Raw genomic sequence first — 25856 nt, forward strand, 5'->3', positions numbered from 1 at the left:
TGTTCCCAAAGGGGGGGGGCCTAGTAAATTTATAACCTGTCCTCAAGAAAAAACTAAAGGCGCGCCTGTTGATGCCATGGTGGTGGCAGCAGCAGCCACTAAGAAGGAACTATCAGAAACTTCTACGTCTGTTCATCCTCCTAATAGAGAGTCCAGGATTATGGACAGGTATATGAAGCATATGTGTAGTTCACCGGCTTTTGTCCTTCAATCACTGAACTGTCTCACACATTTCACTAGGTTGCAAAGGGATCTCCTGAAGGAACTAGGAGATACCCTGCAGGGTTCAGTAACTGCGGGGGTTTCTGACAAGGTAACTTCCCAGCTCTCTACTCTTAATTCTGTTGTGAACCCTTCCATGCATCTGGTCTCGTATGCAGCTGATGGAATGCGCAGAGCAGCAGGGACAGGAATTGCCCTTAGGAGACATTCCTGGATGTGCCTATGTTCCTTTGTGTAATCCTTTGTCTTCTATTAATACCCCTTTTAACGCTCGTCCCTGTTTGGACAAAGTAAAGAAAACACCAGGACTGAGAAAGGCGGGAAGACTTTGTCTGCCATCCAAGTATGTTTTTCTACCCCGATTACATCCTACTCCAATGGGAGGGGAGGTGGAAAGATGTGGTTCCGTAAATCTCAAGGATCTTTCCAGGACACTCATGGTGAAACCCCCTCTAGAGGCAGAGGAGGGGGAAATAATGGAAGACGCCATCCACGCAGCAGAGGAGGCCTGCAGAATCAGGGAGACAGAGGTCAGTTCTTTGGGAAGCCCTATCAGCACTCCTGAAAGGAGGCCCGATTGTCTATCTCTGGAGGCAGTTGGGGGGTGCCTTTCTTTGTACCCAGATGCCTGGCTAAAAATAACAAAAGACAGCTGGGTACAAAGTATTGTAGCCAAAGGATATTAAATTCCCTTTGCCATACCGCCACGTCTTGTGAAAAAAATCCCAGATGTTCCGCCCAGTCACAGGGAACAAGCAGCCATAGAGGTCCAAAGGTTGCTTGACCAGATGGCTGCTGCACAAATAGTATCTAATGGTAACTTAGCAGAGAAGACTGATGAGGTAGATACAGCTCTAGCAGAGTGGTCCTTTATTTTTTGTTGTATTGCAGCATTCACTGAACTGTAAGTGAAAGAAATACATGCAATCTGATAACCATCTTGACAAGGTGACTTTTTGTCACTGTAGCAGCTTTTTTTGACTCCCAAAAGGAGGCAACGAGCTGTTCTGTTTTCCTGAATTGTTTGGTCCTGTCCCAGCAGACCAGAGAGGATTCGGTACTTACTCAAGGTTCTTTTTAGTTCCAAAGAAAATGGGGTACTGGAGACCTATTCTAGACCTCAGCAGACTAAACAAGTCAATAAAAAAGACAAAGTTCCGGTTGGTCATGCTACAGTCAATACTCCCCTTTCTGGGGAAAGACAGTTGGATGTACTTGATAGATCTCAAGGATGTGTACTACCACATACAAATGGACAGGCCATCCAGGGATCATCTACACTTCTGGCTGGGAGCCAGTCATTACCAATTTCGCACACTGCCCTTTGGTCTCACTACAGCCCCCAGAATGTTCACCAAATGCATGGCAGTAGTCATGGCTCACCTGAGACGTTTGGGATTCCAGGTGTTTCCATATCTAGATGACTGGCTCCTCATTGCCACCACCAGGCATCCACTCATACATGCAAGGAACACAACTTTAAATCTCTGCAATCAGTTGGGGGATTACCATAAACTCAGAAAAATCTGCCTTGTCGCTATCACTGCAGACCGTTTTTATAGGATCAGATTTAAATATAATCACAATGACCTTAAACCTTCCTCCAGAAAGAGTTTGTCTTCTACGAAAACAAATCCTAGACCTGCTTCCAAAGACAAAAGCCCCATTCTCAATGGTACTCAAACTGCTAGGAATGATGGCGGCAGCAATCATTGCCATTCCTCTGGGTCGGATGCACATGCGAGTACTACAGTGGCTCCTGTTCTCTCAGTGGTCATTTCAGGAACGTCCACTGTCACACAAAATCTTAATAACGAATAAATGCAAGAAGGACCTTCAGTGGTGGCTAACACCCCAACAAGTAACTCCAGGCCGTCCATTTTGTTCTACCCACTCCTATAGGCATGGTGACCACGGACACTTCCTTGACGGGGGGGGGGGGGGCATTATCAGGGAAAAACAGCCCAAGGCACGTGGAAGAAGCATTAGGCTCATCTACATATAAATGTCCTGGAGATGAGAGCGGTACTCCTAGCGTTGCAGTCCTTTCACAAGACTCTCTCCCTCTGGGAACAGTTGCAATTCAGATGGACAATATATCAGTGGTCTGGTACATAAACAAACAAGGAGGAACCCAATCTTATCCCCTGTGTCGAGAGGCACTATGACAGTGGGCAACCTCCACCCAGTGCTTTCTGATAGCAATGCACATACCGAGGAAATCCAATGTGATAGCAGACAATTTAAGCAGGGCAATTCTCTTGCCTCACGAGTGGTCCCTAAAGAAACAAGTAGCGGAAAGTATCTTCCACAGGTGGGGCCAGCTTTGCTGCAATTTCTTTGCAACCCCAACAAACATGAAATGCAGCAGCTACTTTGCCCTAATCCCTCCACTGTGGGATGCATTTGGTGGACAATTTCTTTGCCTTTCCCTCTAATACCCAAAGTATTACAGATAGCAAAGACTCTGGGAGAGACCATAATCTTAATAGCCCCTTACTGGCCTCGTCAGATTTGGTTTCCCTTCCTTCAGCCTCATCTATTGGAAGAGTCTTGGATTCTGGACCTGGTTCCAGATCTTCTGACCCATTCATCAGGGGCTCTTCATCCTTCTCTTCACTCCCTCAAACTGACAGCTTGGCTGCTCCAATTCCAAACATAGCCAGGATTTGCAAACTCTCAGCCGAGGCCCAACATATTTTAACATCCTGTCATAAATCATCTACCAGAAAATTATATCTTGGCAAATGGAAGAGATTTTCTATATGGGCATCTCAGAATGATATTTTTCCGTACCTAGCTTCAATTTAATCTATTCTGGAGTTTCTGACTAAACTTTTCAATGACGGAGCCGCTACAGCTACCATTAGAGTTCAATTAGCAGCAATCTCAAACTTTCATCTTGGCGTCTAAGGTTCATGTCACATAGACTCTCTGAAGCCTTTCTCAAATCCATTTGAGACCACCCGTCAAAACTCCAGCCATGCCATGGAATTTAAATTTTGTTCTTTCCCGATTATTACCTCCTTTTGAACCAGCCTCATCCTGTGATTTGAAGTATCTCTCATGGAAGACCATATTTCTAATAGCTATCACTTCTGCTCGGAGGATTTCTGAGTTACAGGCCTTGACCATCAAAACCTCATTATCTGAATTTCCATAATGATAGAGTCTTGCTCAGAACTAATAATTTTTACCCAAAGTTTGTTCAGAGACATATCTCAGCCAGTCTATTTGCCTGTTTTCTTCCCTAAATACACAAATAAGATGGAATTCATGCTGTACAAATTTGATGTTCATAGGCAACTCCGATTTTATTTGGACAGGACCAAACAATTCAGGAAAACAGAACAGCTCGTTTCCTCCTTTTGGGAGTCAAAAAAAAGCTGCTCCAGTGACAAAAAGTCACCTTGTCAAGATGGTTATCAGATTGCATGTATTTATTTCACTTACAGTTCAGTGAATGCTGCAATACAACAAAAAATAAAGGCCCACTCTGCTAGAGCTGTATCTACCTCATCAGCCTTCTCTGCTAAGTTACCATTAGATACTATTTGTGCAGCAGCCATCTGGTCAAGGCCTCATACCTTCATCACTCATTACAAAGTAGACAACGCCTCCAGGGACAGGGCTTCCTTTGGTTCCACTGTTCTGAAGAACATTCTCCCGTGAGCCACCCGAAAAAGATGGTGCTCGAGACGCTACCCGTCAGTAAGAATGAACGGCAAGATAGAACAACTTCACATAAAGAAGTTATGTACTCACCATAACATTCCATGTGAGTTGTTCATCTCGCTTTCATTCTTACGTCCCACCCTCCAACCAGTCTACTTGAGGTCTGAGACCTCTCTCATTTGTGGGTATGGTCTTGTATCCAGTTCTTAGTGTGGCATATTAATAGTCCTTTGTAGCCAGCTGACAGCAAACAAGATCTGAGGGAAGATCGAGGTGCATCATGGGGTAGGGAGTTGGCCTCGATCTGGTTGAAGACCTCGAGCTCTTGTAGTTGGCCGGGTCGGAGCCGAGGAACCCATCAGTAAGAGTGAAAGTGAGATGAACAACTCACATGGAACGAAATATCCATTCATTAGTCTGAATACCTGTTGCACTGTGTGGGTCATTTTCATGAAATGAAAACCGGCACAGAGAGAAACTGACACCAAGAACACTCTCTTCGAATTCGTTGCCGGAATTGTTGATTCACTCAGCTTTGCACTACCGTAAACTTGCACTGATCATAACTCTAGGAAGAACAGTTAGTCCAGTATGACTTGTTTAAGTTCTGAAGAAGGTCCGGATGGACGAAAGCGCTTGCCTGTGGATATTGTGTTACTGTGGAGTATACATTTTATTTTGTATATAGGTTCATAGGTTATAGGTTGGTACTGAGCTATCTGCCCAAAGGCATATATTAGCCCAGCCACGTTGTGTGGTATTCACAGCCCCTTTAGTAGTTCCCTAGACCCTTGTACTAGCAGCTAGTACCCTTGGCCCCTATCTAGTAGTGCTGTTGGTGTGATCCCCGGTGTGAACTTTGTTACCCATCCACTCATCAAGGTTCCTCTTGAAGAGAGATAGTGAGGGGCTCTGTCTTATGTAGATCGGGACCCTGTTCCATAGTAAGGGAAGTCTCTGTGAAGGGAATCTATCCCTCCAGCATGTTCTATTCATTGTTGTGTTGAGGTTTATATCCCTAGAGCTTGGAGCTCGAGTAGATTTGGTTTTGCTAAGATGGCGCATGTTCAACAATTCTGGGTTGGACATGGCTCTGTACGTTAGACAGAGATCGCCTCTGAGAAAGCGGTATGCAACAGAGAACAGTCTTAGCTTTTTCAATCGTGCTGCATAGGGCAACTGTTTGAGGCCAGTAATTCTCTTGGTTAGGTACCTCTGTGGTCTCTCCAGCTGCTGAAGATGTCTAGCCAGGTACATTCCAATTGGTGCATTGTACTCCATTATGGGTCTGATGAGGGAAAAGTAGAGGGGCACCATTACATCCTTAGATCTTGATGCGAACCCTTTCATGATCAGATGGGTTACATAGAAGGATTTTCTAACCACTTTGGCAACATGGTTATCAAGGGAAAGCTGGCTATCTACTTGGGTCCCTAGATCCCTTATTTCTTCTTCAGATTTCAGGGGATTACCTCCTGTGTTGTAGTTTGCGGGTACTCTGTTTTTTCCAAAAGGGATTACTACACATTTTTTTGCATTTAGCTTGAGACCATGGCTTTGACACCATGCATCAGTCTTATTTAGGCCCTTCTGGAGGATCTCTATGTTGGCCAGAGACTCTATTATAGCACCCAGTTTGCAGTCTTCCGCAAACTTAGTCAGCCACAGCCCTTCATTATGCTAATATATGCTTAACATATATTACATATAACATATGCTGCTAATGCTGTGGAGATTTTACATCGTAGAATAAATTGCGTTTTCATCACTCGGGTGAATTCCTTGTTTTTCCAGCATACAGAGAGTGTTCTTGGTGTGGGTCATTTTCATGGCATTATGCACTCATTTGTATGTATTAGATATTGTATTATTTTGATCCTTGTGCAATCACTCATTCTGTCTTTGAATCACACACACACAACCCTGTGTATGGTCACTATGTACACTGCCTTGCACTGTGCTAACCCTTTGTAAATTTCACTCAAAGTTGTACTGTTCTTTAAACAAGGTATGTTGGTAATGTTCTATAGCAGACTGTCTGAGAACTGTCTAAAGACGGTAATGTAAACTTTTTTTTGTGGAAAATTAAGTCTTGTTAGGCATGTTGCTAACAGAATGCAGCTTTTGCAGATATGAAGCATCCTGTACTACATCTTGTGTACTACAGAAGAAATTGCAGCTGATATTCTTGCTGTTCAAACAGAAACTGAACAATGTGCAAACAAGGAAGTTGCTGACTGCTAGTGTTGGATTCTTTTGCCACATCAGTGACTTTATCTGTTGCAGACAATGCATGCCTCTCTGAGTAAGATTGCCTTTTTTTTTTCTTTTTTTGCAGGCTGATGTCTGATATTTCATATACTTCACATTGGACAAAACCGCTCCTTCAAACATGTTTGACCACTAACTTCTGTGCTGAAAAGGTGGGTTCTCCTTTTCTGGTATACTATAGTAACTAGTTTAATTCTGAATATTTTTTTCCATTTATGTGATGGCATCTTTGGAAAATCACTTCAGATTTTGTGTACCAACCTTCTGTTTTATTCAGGATAGCTGGAGGTAATACAATTAAACATAAGTTCGATTCTCAGCTGGAGCTCCTTCTGTGTGGAGTCTGCATGTCCTCCCCACGGTCGAGTGACATTAAAGACATGCAGGTAGGTGCGAGCATGAATGGGTGTGCCTTCTTTGAAGGTTGGGCGTCGGGCTGGCAACTCGGCACCATAAAAATCCACTGCCAGTCATTAGCGGAATGGAGTTCTGCTGTGGCAAACCCTTACCGGGAAAAGCCAAAAGACATTACTTATTACATAATATATTTACCATTAACTGCACACTTGGACATGAGTAGGTTTTTAAAATCCTAATCTGTTATCTGGATATGCAGGTAATGATTTTAAAACTGTATAACTGTTGAGTAGTTAATAGTTAATATGTTAATATGCCACTGTTTGTATTTTTTTTTGCTGGAATATTGCATAAATAGCCATTTTTTTATTAAACTTAAATTGAAGCTATTAAAGTGTAACATTGTGTGGTCGTTTTCACCGGTACATGTTCTGGCAGCTAAATTTAATAATGCTGTGCCATCTGTGGTTCCAGGGTGTAGTAGCATTTTATCTAGAAGTTTCTTGATAGATGTCTATTATATTTTAATTCGTTAGATGTGATAGTTTGCGTCTGAATTATTTATAAAAAAAAAAAACATTCTGTATTAGGTATAATGAATAAGCTAAGAGTTCTATCTGTCTGCTTGCACAGTACCGTAAATTCTTAGCTTCAGTGTAAAGTCATCTGCCACTCTACAACTATATTCTGTTTTACCTGATGTTCATCGTGTTACCCTGCTGCAGTCATCACACTTGGGTTATCCTGCCATCAGGCGTTCCCGCAGTTGGCCAGAGTTCCAAAGTCTTGGTCCGGCGTCTGTTGCTGTCACTTCCTCCCTGACGTCAGTGCGCCAGGGGTATATGAGGCATCCAACGCCATTTTCTTCAGTCTTTCTTGCAGCGCGGTGCCCGAAGCAGAAGCAGTTCGCAAGTGCCGGTTGGCCGACACCTGAGATTTTCGAATCGAATTTCAGTCCGAAGTCTTCAATAAAGCTAAGTACCCAGTTGGGGAACCTTTTCTTGCCTCCGTCCGATGTCAGAAAAAGTTAACAATTGCATTTCTTGTGGGAAGCAAATACCTCATAAGGACTTCCATTCTTATTGTATTCCTTGCCTAGGCCCAGACCACAACGTCACAGGTTGTTGGTTTTGTGCTAGGTTTAATAAATAATCTCTTCACTTGTTTTACATCAGTTTGCTTCTCAGCTCCCCACTTCCTGGAGTTTGCAGCTTTCAGACCCCCTTAACAGACTAACCCGCATTCTGTCACTGCCATGTCTGTGGCCAGTATTTCCCGCATTGCTAGCAGTGACACCAAATGCTATTAATGGGAATAAGGTAGGGTGGGGAGACATTTGAGGGGGCACCACTTATGGCTTGTAGAGCAGTTGGATGGGTTGTCTGCCCTGTTCTCTCTGATTTGCACTGATGTCATACTGTGGTCTGTTGAAGGACAAGATTAACAAGGGAGCTGATGGAATTGAAGCTGCTGACCCCACTTGTCTGAAATAGTGCATGCTGCTAATACTTCCAGTTTAGTCTGAAATTCTGTTCCATTGTCACACCAAGTAAATAGATCCCTTATAATTTTCAGCTCCTGGCTCATGAGGCCCACAGTCTAGCACTGGCCTGTTGGTGCTGGTATTTTTGCAACTTGCATTCTGCTGCTCTGTGGCAGATTAACATAGGTTCCAATAAGAAGTCTATTTTGGAAACCATTAGGACTGATGCCACATGTATTATAAATGCTTGTCAGGTAAAATTTTCGTAAGTTACCTGGAATTCTACTCCCATAATGCATAATTCATTGCTGACTGTTCAGCTTTTGTTTGCCTTGCTGTGAGAGTGATCACAAGAAAAAATCTGCAGACTATGGGTAGGGAGGAAGCTTCTGAGTTTGCTAATGAATATTAAATAAAAATGTATTTAATTGTCACAAGGACCTCAATTTATGTCGATTTTTCTTTTTACTGTCAGAATTCCTGTTTTGGCACATTAAGCAATAGGGACTAGGCTTTTTGTCCCTTTCAGAGTTCTCATCTCTGTTTAAGAAAGTGTGCATGTGTACAGGCCTTTCTGCCGCATGTGGATACACTGCTTGCCTATTTTGCCTTCGAGAAACCCATAGTGTTTTCTGTTGTCCCAGTTTGTGATTAAAAGCAAAACACTGTAAGCATTGAAAGATGCTTTAAGCTGCCTTAGTTTCCAAAGTGTGGTCCACAACACAAGTTGAACATTGCACAGACCAGCCTTCAGGCTCTTTTTCTAATTTAGCAGTAAAAGTTTCTCAGACTTTTACCCTACAATTTATTAAGTGGATAAAAATGTTTTCCAAAGGACTTTTTCCTCATATTCTGCCTTCTGTCACTGTGGCAAATACCTTTAAATCTTCACCTAAGGACAATCTTCTCCAAAGCTTGCTGTGAAAGTCTCTTCTGTCCTCTGGTGATGTTTCTATGGCTGGACTATTGGCTGTTGTATGTCTGTCAGATTCATCTCCTCCAGTGTCATTTCCTGAAGAGACCCATGCCAATACCAAAATACTCCACTGATGCCAAGAATACAAAAGCTGAAAACAGCATGATGTTCACATCCAGTGCCACCATTGAAATCTCTGGTGCCACAGACCTGCCTTATGCCACCAGTGCTCCAATCTGTACCCTTTACTTTGTAGGAGGCAGAGTTCTGTATTGAACTATGGTCCATGCCTCCTAATGGAGAAAGGGCAAACATGACTTGTCAAGAGAATCTACAGCCGTGGACAAGGATATATTATAGCAACCATTCTTCTAGCATTGCAAACTCCAACACAGACCTTGGCACAAGCTGTCCTCTAGGTACTGTGAAGTCTATTTTGCCCTATTAAGGAGATAACCAGGCAAGCCCTTCAGTTTGCAACTCATGAACACTTTCCTGCCCAGAACCTTAAACTTGCATGAGGTTCTTCATCCTTCCACTTAGGAGAACAGGCTTTTAATTTCCGTGACATTGAACCACCAGTGAAGATACCTAGGAAAGCTTTGGTTATCTCCCTTCTCCACCAGAAGTGACAAGAGTTTTATGAGCATTTGCAGATGATGCAGCAGAGGGCGGGGCTAGTCCTCTGACTCTATCATTTAACCTTAGAGGAGACTCCAGTAAGCCTAACACTTCAAGTTTGTTTAGGTGATTTACCAACAAAAAATCAGCACACCCAACAAGATGCCATAATATGTGTAGGTAATAAACCTATAATAAAAAACATAAAATGGTGATATTTAACAATGAATTATGTTCACATATTTTCACTAATCATCCCACTCCTCTCATAGACAGTACCAAAAGGGTACATTTTATGTGAACAGTGGAAGTCAGGCAAGCATGGATGCTGTCAGAACCAGTGAGGTTGTGAATTCCACAGGTAAGGAGTTGGAAAGGCACAAACAGGGACACCAGAATTCTCAAAATGCACTTATGGAATCCCTAGCAGCCCCTGAATGGCACAGTGCAATACACAGATAGAGGTATGGCACCAGCACCTTCTTCAGATAAATGCAACTGAAGTAATGACTGAACAAGTGTACCAACATTAGAATCTTGTAGATACTTTCGAAACAAAGTGACATCCGTTGAAGGCTTTGCGGGACAGGAGCAGTAAGTTCATAATGACTTGCACTAGTAAGTTATCTAGCCCCAGAGTTTTACATTATCTGTAGTTCAGTTCAATCTTGGGAAGTTGCTGGTAAAGGGCATTGCAATTATCTAGAAGAAACTAAGGCATGAACTACTCCTAAGAGGTCAGCTTGAGTCAAAAAGTGCATTATCTTGGAAATGTTCAGCAAGTGGAAGCAAGATAATTTCACAGCTGCTGACACTTGGTGCAGAAGTATCAACTTAAAAGTGAAAATCACAGCAAGATTAAGCAGTCTTTCAACAAATTTAAGCTTCTCTCTACCATACAAAATGAAACGGGGGAGTTGGAGTGTACAGGAAGTCCTCAAGGTTGCATGAACTGACATTGCCTCAGTTTCACAGGTATTAAGTTTCAACTGTTTATGGGAGAGACAAGAATAGAAGGCTTCAAGGTCATAAGGTGTAGAATCCACACTTGCTATTTTATTTCAAGGGGAAGAAAGGTAAATATGGGTATCATTTGCACAGCTATGGTATGCTAGTCCCCTTTCTCCAATAAGATCTCCTAATGGGAACATATGAATAGCGAGCAGTAAGCAGTAATGGGCCCCAAGGTACAGCCGTGTGGTACTTCACAGTCTGAAGGATAGGATGAAAATTAATTTAGTCCAGCATAGACCTTATAGGAATGGCAAGAGAGATGGGATAAAAACTGATGCAAGACCATAGAGAAGAGAGACCACTGTACAGTCCAGTTGTAGTCACTCTGTCAGTAAGCCATGATAAATGGTATCAATGGCATCAGGTATTACCAAGAGGTCCAGGAGAACCATTATTGAATAGTACTTCTGATTTCTGGCCATAAGGAGATCATTCTCTATGCTGTGGCAAGTTTTAAACCAGACTTCTTGAGGATGGTGGTAAAGAAATGTTTCAAGCAGATCGGAAAATTCCTGGCCTGAAGATAACCAGTATCTGGAAAATCACTGGCTTTAGAATGTCAAGACTAATGATAATCAACATTGATAAGAAGGACTTAATCCACAGATGGTCAGTTACACAGTAGAGACAATAATCATGAAATTATCATAATCCAGAATGTTGACACAATCCATAGAGCTGGAAGAGGACAGGATGGCATTGCCCATGCGGTTTTGTGGTGGAAGAGTAGATCTGATGACAACATGGTCAGAGAAGAAGCAAGCAATCAATTCACATTTGAGAAATGATAATGCCCTCTGACTGGAAAGACTGGCTGAGCTGCTTAACCCCTTCACCCCATGGAAAAGCATGGCTGGCTATTTTGATGCCACAAAGATCTTTCTGTATAAAAAGTCCACTTTCTTATAAGGGATCTCTGCATGATAAATGGCATAATGTTCCTCCAACTCAAACTTGACATGCCACAGACCTGCTTTGTGCCACCAGTGCTCCAACCTGTACCCTTTACTTTTTAGGAAGCAGAATTCTTTGTTGAACTGTGGATGTTCGTGTGACACTGCTGCAGTCATTACACTTGGGTTATCCTGCCGTCAGGCGGTTCCCCAGTCGTCCTGAGTTCCAAAGTCTTGGTCCGGCGTCGGTTGCTGTCGCCTCCTCCCTGACGTAAGTGTGACAGGGGTATATAAGATGCAGCCGACGCCATTTTCTTCAGTTTTTCTTGCCCCAGATATCAGGTGCCCCCAAATAGGTAGGCAATTCAAATTGCTATTAAAACATACATAAGAAATGCAAGCAACATACTTTTAGCTACCAGCAAATACTCCCCATAGGTAGTAAAAGGTAGAGGAACTAGGTACGTACTAGCCAGTAAGAGGTGAAGGAGGGAGGGTAACCTGGACTGCAGCAGTGTCTACACTTGAAAATCTACATTTATGGTAGGTACAAAACTGTACTATGTTCATCGTGTGACACCGTTGCAGTCATTACACTTGGGTAGAATCCTAAAGCTGAGGTAGGGTGGTTGGTTCTATAAGGCATTAGGGGTGGCTATAAGGCCCTGCAGCACTGCAGAGGTGAAGCCCGCTCTGGATTTAGAGTATAGAGGCAGATGGTAATGCTTGGTGAAGGTATGCAAAGAACTCCATGTTGCTGCTTCCAAAATATCCTTGGTAGGTATTCTTCTGAGGTAGGCAGTTGAAGTGGCTGTTGCCCTGGTGGAGTGAGATCTAACGCTGTTAGGCACAGGTTTTCCATGGTGCACATAGCAGAAATGTATGCAATGTCCTATCCATTTGGAAATAGTCTGTTTTGAAATAGCTTTTCCCTGTGCTGCTGCAGCATATGCTACCAATAATTGCTCAGATTTTCTGAAAGCTTTGGTTTTGTCCGAGTAGAAGCGTAACTGCCTGTGAATGTCCAATGAAGGCAGTAGTCTTTCCCCTTTATTCTGTGGTTTTGGATAAAAAGTAGGCAAGTGAATGGTTTGGTTTAGAGACACACTTGAAACCACCTTAAGCATAAACGTAGGGTTAGTTCTTAAGGGCATGCTGATCTGCTGGAAAATAAGGAAAGGTTCCACTGCCATTAGTGCCTGTAATTCTGAAAGTCTTCTTGCAGAAGTTATTGCCAGGAGCAGAGCAGTTTTCCAAGAAATGTATTTTAATTCTGCTGTGCTAGCTGGTTCAAAAAGGAGGTAAAGTTAATTTTTCCAAAACAAAGTTGAGGTCCCAAGTTGGAGTAGGTGCTCTACGGGGCGGTCTTATGTTTTTAGCCCCTCTGAGGTACTGTTTTAGCAAAGGATTAGAGAAAATTGGTAGATCCGTGTTGTAATGTGCATAGATGACTGAGGCGTGGATCTTGATGGATGAAAAGGAGAGGCCTATGTCCAGCATCTCAGTCAAATATTGTAGTATCTGAGGAATGTTTGGCACAAGAGGATCAAGGCTGTGAGCCTGGTTCCAGGCACAGAATCTCTTCCATTTATCCGAGTAGGCTTTCCCGGTACTAGGCCTTCTGGCCTCCAGAATGACATCCATAACTGCTTTGGAGAGAGGTATTGCTTGCGTGGCTAGGGAATCTTCCATGCAGCTAGGTTTAGTGTCTTTAGTTGGCTGTGGAGTAACTGATTGTTGTGCTGAGACAGCAGATGTGGTATTTGAGGCAAAATCCAGGGGTGGTCCTGATCATTTTTGGCTCTTCTTGCCTGGCTTTTATGAGTACCTTTGGGAGAAGAGGCAGTGTTGCAAAAGCATATACTTGTAGGTTTGTCCAGCTGAAAGAGAGGGCATCCACTTTCCATGCTTGCAGATGGTAACTCCTTCTGCAGAATTTCTTTAGCTGGCAATTCATTGGGGAGGCAAACAGATCTATGTCCGGGCTCCACCATTTCTTTTTTATCATTCTGAATATTTGAGGATTCAATTCCCATTCGTGGGGATCCATGATATTTCTGCTTAAGTTGTCTGCCAGTGTGTTTTTTCTCTCCTGGCAGGAATTGTGCTTGTAGATGAACTTGATAGTTTATAGCTGTGTTCCACAAGGTCATGGCTTGTCTGCAGAGGGGGTAGGAGTGAGTGCCCCCTTGCTTGTTTATGTATCACATAATTGTGGTGTTGTCTGTCTTTAGTAGTAGTTGTCCTGGATGCAACAGGTCCTTGAAAGCTGTAAGGGCATTTTGTACAGCTAGCATCTCTTTTTGATTGATGTGAAGATGCCTTTGTTCTGCGGGCCACTTGCCCTGAATACATTTTCCTGCCATGTGTGCTCCCCAGGTGTAATCCGATGCATCTATTGTCAGTGTTTGGCTGTGGGTTGAGTGAAAGGCTGTCCCTTGTTGAGGGGACAAGCTTGAGCCCACCATCAAAACTCCTGTTGAAGGCAAGGTATTGGTATAACTGTTTCCAAACTTTGACAGTGTTGAGACCATACATTCTTTAGGTACCATTGTAGTTTCCTCATATGCAGTCTGGCATATGGAATTAGTAGTATGCAAGATGCCATGAAGCCCAAGGCCTGCAGAATTTTTCTTGCTTGGAGTTGGGTCTTTGTTGCCATCAATTAAAAGTATTGTGTCAGTTGTCCTTGCTTGTCTGGCGTGAGAAAAGCCATCTGGGTCGTTGTGTTCAAGCTGGCACCCGGGAATATTATCTCTTGTGAGGGCACTAGTTTTGATTTCTTTTCATTTACTGTGTACCCCAGGCAACTTAACTTTTTTACAAATGCCAGATGCTGTAGAAGAATGTCCTTGCTCTCTGCTTGATTCAGGCAGTCGTCCAGGTATGGGTAAATTTTAATTCCTTTCTGTCTGCAAAATGCAATTACTGGTGCCAGGCACTTTGTGAAGACCGTGGGCACAGTAGATAATCCAAAGGGCAGTGCAGAGAATGGATAGTGCATTGGACCAGCTAAGAACCTGAGGTATCTTCTGCAGTTTTGTCTGATAGGGACATGCAGGTATGCCTCCTTGAGGTCCAAAGTCACGAGCCAAGCTTGCTTGCCCAGCATGGGAAGAAGCTGCTGTAATGTCAACATTTTGAATTTCGGAACATCCAGGTAAGTGTTTAGTGAAGAAAGATCCAGAATGGGCCTCCAAGCTTTGTATTTTCTGGGAACCAGAAAGAGTCTTGAGTAAAATCCTTGCCCTTGTTCCTGTGGTGGTACCTTTTGAATAGCTCCCATGATCATGAGTGCCATAATTTGTTTTTGGGCCTCTGCCCATTGGTTTAGTAGCATATTTGGCATTCCTTTTAATCTTGGCAGTGTGTGAAAGTGGAACCTGTAACCTTTTGAAATAATATTGAGAACCCATTTGTCTTGTGTGATCATATGCCAATTGTGATAAAAAAGTGCCAGTTTTCCTCCCAATGGGGCTGCCAGAGAGTGAGTTGTTTGGCAGCTGGAGTGGGAAGTCATTGGGGCTGTTTTTTATATGGTTGGTGCCTGTCTTCCCCTTCTTTCTGGCCTGATGCACCCCATTGTCGAGGCCTGTAAGGACCTTGTGGTTGACCTCTACCTCTTGGCCATCTGTATCTGCCCCTTTGAGGTCTGTCATTAACTGGAAAAGACCAATTCTTTCTTGGCCAGTTTCTGCTAAATCGAGGAGGCTGATCCTGTAAGAAATTCTTCACTGTTTGCATAGATTTTGCCTTATCCTCCATTTTTTTTAATACCTCTTCTGCCTTAACTCCAAATAAAACATCCTGCTGTAAAGGTGCATCCAGTAATTTAGCTTTAACATGATCTGGTAACGTATGTTCTTTTAACCATGCATGTCTTCTAATGACAGAGCCTGTAACTGCTACTCTGCATGAGGCCTCTAAAGAATCAAAACCACATTGCAAAGTATGCTTTCCCACATGCAATAAATCCTGAATTTCTTTAAAATTAGGAGGATCTGTGTCTGGAAGCATTTTTTGTTTCAACTGAGATATCAGAAATTGCTGATATTTTAGCATGTGAAACTGGCAATTTAAGGCTCTCATTGCTAAAGTTGCAGACGTATATACTTTCTTTCCCCATCTGTCTAGTATTCTGGAATCTCTGTCAGAGGGAACTGGGTTCTTTGCTGATGAGGCCTTAACCCCTTTGGGTCCCCGAGAAATAGTTTCAGGATCAGCAACAGGGCTTTTATACAGAAATTTGTGTGAGTCAGGGACTCTGTAATATCTGTCCGGTTTAAGTGGAGCTAGAGGTAAGGAATCAGGATTTAAGCTGGATTCAGTGTACACATCATCCACAATAACTAGCACTGGCGGAATAGCCAGGGGTCTGTGTTGAGGTAATAATAGGAAGTCTCTGAGCCTTTTCTTGGACTCTGAATAATCCTGGCCTTCCCAATGGAAATGCTCCCTCATGGTATGTAAGGTTTCCCCAAAGGAGTAGTCCTCAGGTGGAGAGGCTGATGGAATAGATTCCTCAGCATCAGAGTCCTCATAAGGGGGTAAATAGCCCAGGTCTGAGGATGAATCTGAGGAAATGGACCCCTGGTCAGATGAATCATAATCTGCATCTTATTTAGGCCTTTTATCAAGTGGGGGATGGGAACCCCTGATCAGAGAGATTAGGTCTTTGGCCATTTTGAGCATTTGTTTCTTGGGTATGGAGGCCTGTCCTGGAGAATGCTGTACTTGTTTCTTAGTTTTTAAAGGTGGCTTTGACTTAGAAGAGGGTTTAATGCTTAGCTGAGTAGGTCTGAAGACACCCTCTGAAGCTGTGAGTAGCTCAGGTACTCCGGATCCCTCTGCAGGATCGGTTTCGGTCTGCTGAAAAGCTAGTGAATCCGAAGGCCCAGCCATCTCCACGTGGAGGTCAGGGGCGGCCTGTGGTTCTGCAGAAGCGGTCGTCAGGGGCTGCGAAGGCGCCTCACTGAAAACCGGAGAACCGGTGCCTGGCCTAGAAGAGGCTTCGTCGTCAATTTTGGGCCTCTGATGCCTGTCCTTGTCTTTGCGCTTTTTATGAATACCGGTGGTCGGAAGTTCCGACGGCATGGTATAATTACATTTTCTGCCAAAGTAATGTCGGGCAAAATCAAACCAACGTTTAATAGTGCGCTTATTAAACCTAGCACAAATGGGGTACAATAAAAATGGAAATCCTTATGAAGTATTTGCTTCCCACAAGAAATACAGTTATTAACTTTTACTGACATCGGTCTGAGGCAAGAAAAAGTTTCCCCAATGGGGTACTTAGCTTTGTAGAAGACTTTGGTTCTGGATTCAGAATGAAAATCTCAGGAGTAGGCGGACCGGCACTTGCGAACTGCTTTTGCTTCGGGCACCGCGCGTCTAGAAAGACTGAAGAAAATGGCCATGACCAACAACTGAGTGGAGAAGGAAATCAGTAAACTCTTGTAGGAATGGCCTTGCATAACGAGGTGGACTCTAGTCTAGGGGAAACCTGCAACTTGCAAAGGATATGCTCAGAAAAACTAGTCTCCCCAGGGGCAACCTGCATTAGCCTCATTCTAGGACTAGCAGAAATGCACCCCCCCCCCATCCTGTCTCTGCTAAGGCACTGCAAAACAGTATATCCAGGTGGAGTAGCAGAGGCCAAATAAGCCCATGGTTCTCATTTGGCCTTCTTTTAGTAATACATGCAATATCAGGTTCTTGGTACCTCCAGTAATGACAGTTCTTTTGTTTGGCTCCACAGTTGAAAGGACGTTTATTCAGGGTAAACCACGAAAGAAGCTGGAAGATCACACAACCAGGTCTTGATCCTACAGCTGTAGCTTGCCCACAAAAGCACTCCATCCATTGCTCAACTCTGTTAAATAGTACTAATATAGTTTATGGTATACAGACAGCTCAATTGAAGCAGTAAAGTTAAAAGGCATGGAGTTAGATTGTAAACAAAGTCCTGATCTAAAAATAAATTCAGGGTGCTGAAACTTGTCTCCCATTCCAGTTCAGTAACTGATAGATTACCATCCAACTAAAATTATCTTTAACTATTAATTTGTTATGAATTTAGATATTAACAGGAGTAGACCAAATCTATTGGTTACCAACATGTTCGAAGTGGTGTAGGTGCTTTACCTGAGCAGAATCAAGTGGATTATTGCAGAGCAACTAATAGGCTTCAGGAGCAGAACCCACCAGTAGTCTGAAAGTTTGTCCTGATTAACTGAAACAGGCACAATGGTACAAGCCACAACAATGTAACCATGGGTTTTGGATTGGGGAGACCAAAATTCAGAACACAAAAAAAAATTAGGGACCAATGCTTTTTACAGTTTTTAAAATCAAATGAGGTTTTTGGAATCAAACAAATTTGCATACAAGATATGGACATTGCAGTGAGTTGGTAGGAAAGTATAGCAAAAGATGTACTTGAAACATCCTAATTTTTCTTTGGAAATTAGTTTATAGTGGAGATGGAGGGGGGGTGGATCTCTCCTACTAAAGAAGGTCTCGGACAAATGCTTCTTTGAGTACTCTGAGGGAAGAGCAGGCCAGTGGTGGAGTTAGCCAAAATGGCCACCAGTGGGGAAATTCACCAGTCTGTATACTGTTGGAGAAGTGAGAGCAAAGTTCTGTGAGCAGAGAAAGCTCACTCTGGGTTGGCAGGGGCATTCTCAATGGCAGGCAGTCCTAGGTGTTTGATTACAGAATGGAAGCCATTCTTCACATCAATATTCTGGAGATCAGGATGGTCCTGCTCACTTTTCAGATTTTCCAGGACTTCTATCCCAGAATGAATTTGCTACACACCTCAGAGCGGAACCCTGATGCATACCCACTTCCACTGAAAACCTGTGTGTATGTATGAGCACTGTTTGTAGTTGTGTCACTGGGTCCTTGCACATAGCCTTTACTAATTCTACCAATGGTCCATAACTTTGAGCCATTAGAGGGCTGCCAAATTAGCTTTTAAGTTGGCTTTTACGGGACCTTGTCATATACTGTTGGTCATCACTGCTGCTGTAACCTCAGCTGTATGGGTTATATTCTACCAAGGATATAACAGCTGGACAGTTTCCAAAGCTTCAGGGCACCTTCCATACTCCCAAACTGTCAACTTGAGCTGAGGTCACTAAAAGACCAGCTAGGATGCAAAGCCCTTTAGAGCTTTAGTACCGCTTAAGAGTACATTCCTTTGAGGCTTTTGTGGATTGAAGGTTGGCTTGAGCATTTCTTTGCTGGGCAGATAGGTTTGCTCTACCAAAGGGAACCTAAGTCTGTTGTCAAAATCACAGCATTGTGCAGTTGAGCGGTATGAAACTAATTGCTGAATAATGGAGAAAAAGGCAGAAAGTATTTGATGGTAGCTTTGGCCTAATTATTTTCCAGTATCTCTCCATCATCTACCCTCCACGTCCAGGATATCATCTTAGTTGTATTTCTGCTTAATGCTCAGCCTAGAGGTGAGTCAGATAACCTGGAGGGGTAGCTGCTAACCCTAAAGCACCTCGCTGAGCAGGCAATGGAGTGTGCATCTCCCCTAGACAAGGAAATGAATTGGTTACACCTCCAGTCCCTCAACCTGGCATCAGTAGAGAGACACCAGTACACTCCACCCCTCCAGGATAGGCAAGCTCATCCTCCCTGCCAGTGCAGTCAAGCAGCCAGACCACTAATCATATTCTGTTTGCGTGGGTCATACCTTGGGCTTTATCCCTCTATGCTTTTGACACAGCTGGAGCTTGTAATAAAAGTTGCATATTCCAACAATTGTGCTACCTTATAATAAAAGCTCAGTATCTTATTTGGTTCTGGAAAATAATATTATTTAGATTCAGCCTACAGTCCTGCCCACCTTTACTGTCCAAAGTAATAGTTTAGACACCTTTGTAATCCATTTTAGACAGTACAGACTGTGCACTATTATTAAGGGAACTTTGGACTAGCTGTTGGTGAGAGAGAGAAAAAAGTACACCATCCTTCAGTAGTCTGCTTTTACCAGAAATTAGAAGTTGAAAAACTCTACATATCGTTCAGGTGAAGTTTAACAAATGCCTTTTGCTATGGTTAAATACAAATGTTTCAGAGGCAATAGTTGACCATTATGCATGGTGAAGTAACTTTAGCATGTTTACATTTCTAAACTGTTGATAAAACTGTGAAATGCTTAATTGAAAATGTGTATACCTTAGTCTTGTAGCTGCAGGTTTTATATAACCGTGCCAAGTTTGTGTACTCATTTTTTCTACATGTAGTTGTATACGTTTTGAACTTTATGCATTCCTTTCTCCTTGTAAATATGTACCTTTCATAATTTTACATTTTGTATGCTTGAGTAGTGTGTAATGCAGGCTAAGTAAATATTTTAAGACTGCTTTTTGGGGGGAGGGTCTGGGACATGGCTGAAAGGCATTGTAAGGCCAGCTCACCTACCTGATAAACAGGTGAAAATATAGTAAGTAAAACATAACTGCATAGTTGTAGAAAAGTAACTGGAAAATGCTCACCAAGAATTCCAGTCAAAGTGTTAGTATTTCTTACTGGATCCATTAAGGAGCTGTCAAGAGACTGCAGTGCAAATGCCAGTGCATCAGTCTTCAGTTACCCTGAGATCTGCAGCTGTATCTTCTCTGTGCTGCAAGTGAGCATGGTGTAAAACTGCGGCTATGCTTGCTGTACTTTACTGTTCAAGAAACCACTCTGTTGTAGAACAATAACCTAGTAAAGTTCTTTTTCTGACAGTTGTACAATTGACTATCTGTAGTATATTTAGAAATAAACAAATCTGTGCATAAATATGTATACTGTATAATAATGGAGTAGTGACTTGATTGTAATAAAATGGGGATGTCTCATACCCGATATATGAAGCAGTGTAGCTTTAGGAGTTAGAAGAGATATGGGATGTGAATCATGGGACAAGGAAAGGGTTCTGTACTTACGATTAAGGGCTTAGGAAAGAATCAGGCAACTTTGACTTGGCTGATGCATCATATATTTTAAATGCCTCTGCCCAATGTATTAATTATTAATCTTTGTTCTTGTGGGCGTCATGCTAAGTTTATATTTTGTACCACCAGAAGTGCATCCTCAATGAAAATAAGCTTGACTATAAATTTAAGACTGTTATTTCTTCCGTGACATCCACAACTGATTGCTCTGAAGTAACGAGCCTTTTCTTCCTGGTGTTCCAAAGGTAAATTAGTGTGTTTGTGTATTATGTTAAGTATGACTGTAGCATACCTTTAATGTGTTATGTAACATCATATGTATTTATCCATAAAGGTGACATTTGCTGTCATTCTAAACACCGCAGCACAAAAATCACAATATTGACCAGAGTAGTTGGTACACTCACGAAATGAGAGGTAAATGTCAGAATCGTTTTAAGTTCGTAAAAAAAGGCAGTTTGGTAGTAGAAGTTACTGCTGTGCATTAAAAATTGAAGTATAGCTGAGCATGATAACAGTAAAAGTACATTATTTCTGGCAGGAACAAAACATTCTTCAGCCAAAAAGTAACTTCAGGTACAGGTTTAGGCTGTGAGGGGTCGTGCAATTCTCTGCAGTAAGGGGGTGCACAAAATAAACTGTGCTGATGCATCTGAGTGAAAATAAGTTACGGATACCTTTCTTTTGACACTGCATTTTTTACTTTATCATGTGTTAACCAGGTTGATGATCTGTTCTGAGCTCCTACAGAACAGCACTTTTTTCATTTTTCAAAATCACATTTGGTCTCCACTGAAAATGGGCCACCAGCCCAGATGGACTTACCCAGTTAACAGAAAACAAATACTGAGGAGTACTTCGATTGTTGGAGAGGCTAGCAAATGTCATGTGAGTTATGGTTATCAGTAAGTTAACACTAGCTTTGCTACCAATATAGTGTGCGTAGATTACTTGTGGATAATTGTGCTTATAATTTAAGCAAAAAAAAAAAAAAATCTGAACAGCAGGACACAATAGAGTAATCGGGTATGTGTTTGTGTACCACATATGTAAGTAATAGCTAGCTTCTTCCTTGTAGTCATTGTGAACACCCTTTAATTTGTGGTGTAGTGACATTAAAATAAAATGTGCAATTAGGATTGAGTAGAACAGCTGAAGGCATGCTTTAGAACTGTAGTTGTTACTTGATTCTGTGGCATACTGCTGACGAATCATTCAGCTCAGCAAAGTCAGAGCAGCCATCAGTTAAAGGAGAGAAGAAGCTGAAATCTTCATAAGCACAGTAGTTGAGACGTATTCCATGTTCTTCTACAGTATTTTTTTTTTTAAGTGTATATTATGACATCTTTGCCAAATATCTACTCAGGCCCTTGATTTCAAGACTGTTTACTTGAATTGTTGGAAAAAAGTGGTAAATTGTGTTTCCAAAATCTGCCTTTTGTACATACTGTGCATGTCCTTCCTGTGTCCCTGTTGCCAGGGCTTCTGATTTCTTCCCACATTCTGAAGGCATGCCTGTACATGAATTGGTGATCTTTTTAAAGTATGTGTGCTTGTGTGTCCTACAGTGGACTGGTATTATATCCAGCACTGGTTCTCTGTCATTGCTTGTAGGGATAAGCCTTGGCTGCCCCATGACCCTGAAACGGCTAAAGTGGGTATCAGAAAAATGAAAAACTTGTCTGTCCCCAGATGTACTCAACTGGTGGAGACTTGCATTATTTCAGACTTGAAAACCACTTCCAGCATACATGACCCATAGTATTTAGGCATTGCTGCAAGTGCAAGTTGCATTGTATGTAGATGTTCTTCATGTTTCACTGTTGCAGTCATTACATTTGGGTAATCTGCTGGCAGGTTGCCCTCAGTCGGCCTGATTAACAAAGTCTTGGGTCCGGCATTGGTTGCTGTCCCTTCTTCGCTGACATCAGGTTGTCAGGGGTATAAAACATGCAGCCGATGCCATTACATCAGTCTTTCTTGCCGCACGGTGCCCGAAGCAGAAGCAGTTCGCAAGTGCTGGTCAGCAGACTCCTGAAATTTTCATTTTTGAGTTTCAGAACAGAAGTCATCAACTAAAAGCCAAGTACCCTGTTGGGGAAACTTTTTCTTGCTCCTTACCGATGTCAGTAAAAGTTAATGATTGCATTTCTTGTGGGAAGCAAATACCTCATAAGGATTTTCATTTGTACTGTATTCCTTGCCTAGGCCCTGACCACAACGTGCCTTGCTGTCGGTTTTGTGCTAAATTTAATCAACGAACGATTAAAAGTCTGTATATTTTTGCTGCTAAATATTTTGGCTCAAGATTTAACTATCCAGAAATGTCGTTGGTTAGCAATCCGACTACCGGAATATCTAAAAAACGCAAAGAAAAAGAGACAGACCGTCTAGGTCCAAAACCGACGACGATGCTTCTCCTAAGCCAGTTGCCGGTTCACCAGTACTCAGGCGCTTTCGCAGCCCCTGATACCCGCTACTTTTGATTCGCAGGCCTCTACTGAGACCCATTCGGAGTCTGGTATGCCGCAAGATGCTTTAAGTATTGAACCCGTGGATGTCTGTACCTTAGATGGGTCCGGAGCCACTGAGCAGGCACTGGCTTCTGAGGGTGTTTTCAGGCCTAAAGATTTGTATGTTAAACTGACACCATCTTCAAAACTAAGGCCAAAATCTACTTCTATGTCTAAAAAAATGACGCTTGGGCTACGAGTACAGGCCCCAGTGCCTAAAAAAACAAATTATCAAAATGGCTGAAGATTTAATTACCTTGATCAGGGGTACCCATCCCCCTCCTGCTAAGAGGCCAAGGCAAGGCACTGACTATGAATCTTCAGATCAGGTTTCTGTTTCTTCTGATTCCTCTTCTGATCAGGATTTATCTGTACCTACTTATGAGGATTCTGATGCAGAAGATTCCATTCCTTCTGCTTCTCCTCCGAGGATTTCTCTTTTGGAGAAACTTTGCATACCTTGAGGGGAACACTTCCACTGGGAAAGCCAGGATTTCTCTGAATCTAAAAAGAGACTTGAGGATTTTCTTCTTCTTCTTCCTCAGCATAGGCCTTTGGCTATACCTCCTGTTCTAGACGTTGTTGATCATGTTTTCAATCCAGTATGACTCCTGTTTCCCTGCCTCTGGCTCCTAGTAAGCCAGACAGATACTACAGGGTTTCTGACTCCCACAAATTCCTTTTCAAAAACCCTATTGCTGACCCTGAAACCATTTCTCAGGGTCCCAAGGGCGTTAAGGCCACTACTGCTAAAAATCCTACCCCTTTGGACAGAGATTCCAGGGCGCTGGATAGATGAGGTAACAAGGCTTACACGTCTACAACCTTGGCAATCAGGGCTTTAAACTGTCAATTTCATATGCTTAAATATCAACAGCATGTCATGGGTTTACTTAAACAGAAAATGATGTTGATCTCTGACTGTGTGGAAACTAGTTGCAGGATTTATTACATTCAGCTGAACAAGTTGGAAAACATACTTTGCAATGTGGTTTTGATTCCTTGGAGAGGCCTCTTGCAAGGCTGCTGTAACTGGATCTGTGATTAGAAGGCATGCTAGGCTCAAGGAGCAAAATCTGCTTGACCATGTTAAAGTAAAATTGTTGGATGCTCCTTTACAACAGGACAGTCTCTTTGGTAATAAGGCTGAAGAAGTCTTGATGGAAGAAAAAGTTAAATGTATGCAAACTGTGAAAGATTTCTTACAAGTGCAGCCACCCAGATTTAGTAGGCACTGCCCTACTAAGAACTGGTTCTTTCCAATTCCCACGAGAGCTGCTCAGATCAAATCCAGACATTCCAAAGGCTTTAGGTTTCAGTCACAAGGAACTTTTAGAACAAAACAATGGGGTGCCTCCACCTCCAAATCTGGAAGCAACAAGGCACCACCCTATGGTAAACAGTTTCAATGACTTTCCACTGCAATCACCAAGCACTTACCTTTTGGCTGCCCCTTTGGGGGGAAAACTGGCACTTCATGCATGCAGGACAAATTTGTTTTAAATATAGTATCCCAGGGATACAGATTTCATTTCCACACGTTGCCAATCCCAAACGGATGGCCAGATCTGCCTCCAAATCAGTGGGCAGAGGCCCAGAAACAAGTTCTGTTCCTCATGAATATGGGGGCTATTCAACCAGTAGAAAACACAAAAGGCCAGCATGAGTAGTCCAACGCTTTATTTGGAAGATGTAGAATGGGACATAAAAATGCCCCAACAATAAATCAAACCTTCAGACCGGTTTCGGCAGAATGCCTTCTTCTAATTCCATATGCAAGACTGCATATGAGGAAACTTCAGTGGTACCTAAAAAGTTTGAGTCAACATTGTCACAGCCTGCAAACAATGATTCCTATCATACCTTGCCTGCAACTAGAGTTCCTGTGGTGGGCAGAGGCATACCACCAAAACAAGGGACTGCCATTCACTCCACCCCCTGCCGCCCAAACCCTAACTACAGACGCATCAGACTATGCTTGGGTGGTGCATCTGGCAGGGAAATGTATTCAGGGCAAATGGAGCCCAAATCAAATGCATCTACATATCAATCAGAAAGAGATTCTAGCTGTACTGAATGCTCTGACAGCCTTCAAGGACTACCTTCATCCAGGGCAACTACTGATAGACAGACAACAACACAGTCATGTGGTACATAAACAAGAATGGGGGTACACATTCCTATCTCCTTTGCAGACTAGCTATGGCATTGTGGAACACTGCCTTGACTTATCAAATAGATCTACAAGCTCAATTCCTGCCAGGAAAGCTAAATACTCTGGCAGACGAACTAAGCTGAAATCTTATGGACCCACACGAATGGAAACTTTAACCACGAGTTTTCAGCATGTTGAGACACACATGGGGGAGCCCAGACACAGATCTTTTTGCCTCACCACAGAACTATCAGTTGGACAAATACTGCACAAGAATTCATCACAAAAAAGCTTGGAAAGTGGATGCTCTATCATTCAGCTGGAAAAACCCATCACTCTATGCTTTCCCCCCTCTGCCTCTGCTGTCCAACGTCCTACGAAAAGTCAGACAAACCAAAAATTATTCTGATTGGTCCAGACTGGTCTTGCCAGCACTGGTACCTGCTCCTGTGCAATGATCGCACCTTCCTCCATGGCACCTGCCTCAGACACCTTACCTACTGTCTCAGCAAAACTACCAAATTCTGCACACTCAGCTCCAAACTTTGAATCTTGCAGCATTGGTAATAAACTGATTTCACCCTTGCCCATCTCTTAGCAAACCTGTGATGGATATCATTTTGGAGGCTAGAAGGCCTAGTACTAGAAAATCTTATGCTGACAAATGGAAAAGATTTTGTGCCAAGCACAAGGAATAAGCACAGCAATGCCCAATATTCCTCAGATTCTGCAATACGTAGCTGAGATGCTTCACAAGGGCCTATCTTTTTCTTCCA

General features: G+C 42.7%; 1 protein-coding gene across 2 annotated transcripts in view; it reads left to right on the plus strand.

The window, feature by feature from the left end:
• MGAT3 (beta-1,4-mannosyl-glycoprotein 4-beta-N-acetylglucosaminyltransferase) overlaps nt 1-25856 on the plus strand; it is a 773371-nt gene that overhangs the window by 47560 nt on the left and 699955 nt on the right. For both annotated transcript variants that reach the window (XM_044066932.1, XM_044066924.1), the window contains exon 2: nt 6236-6320. The gene's annotated coding sequence lies outside the window, so the exon portion shown is untranslated. The remainder of the gene's footprint in view (nt 1-6235; nt 6321-25856) is intronic.

This window comes from Protopterus annectens, chromosome 1.part0 (assembly GCF_019279795.1).
Source record: "Protopterus annectens isolate FY-2018-M chromosome 1.part0, PAN1.0, whole genome shotgun sequence".
Classification (NCBI taxonomy): domain Eukaryota; kingdom Metazoa; phylum Chordata; order Ceratodontiformes; family Protopteridae; genus Protopterus; species Protopterus annectens.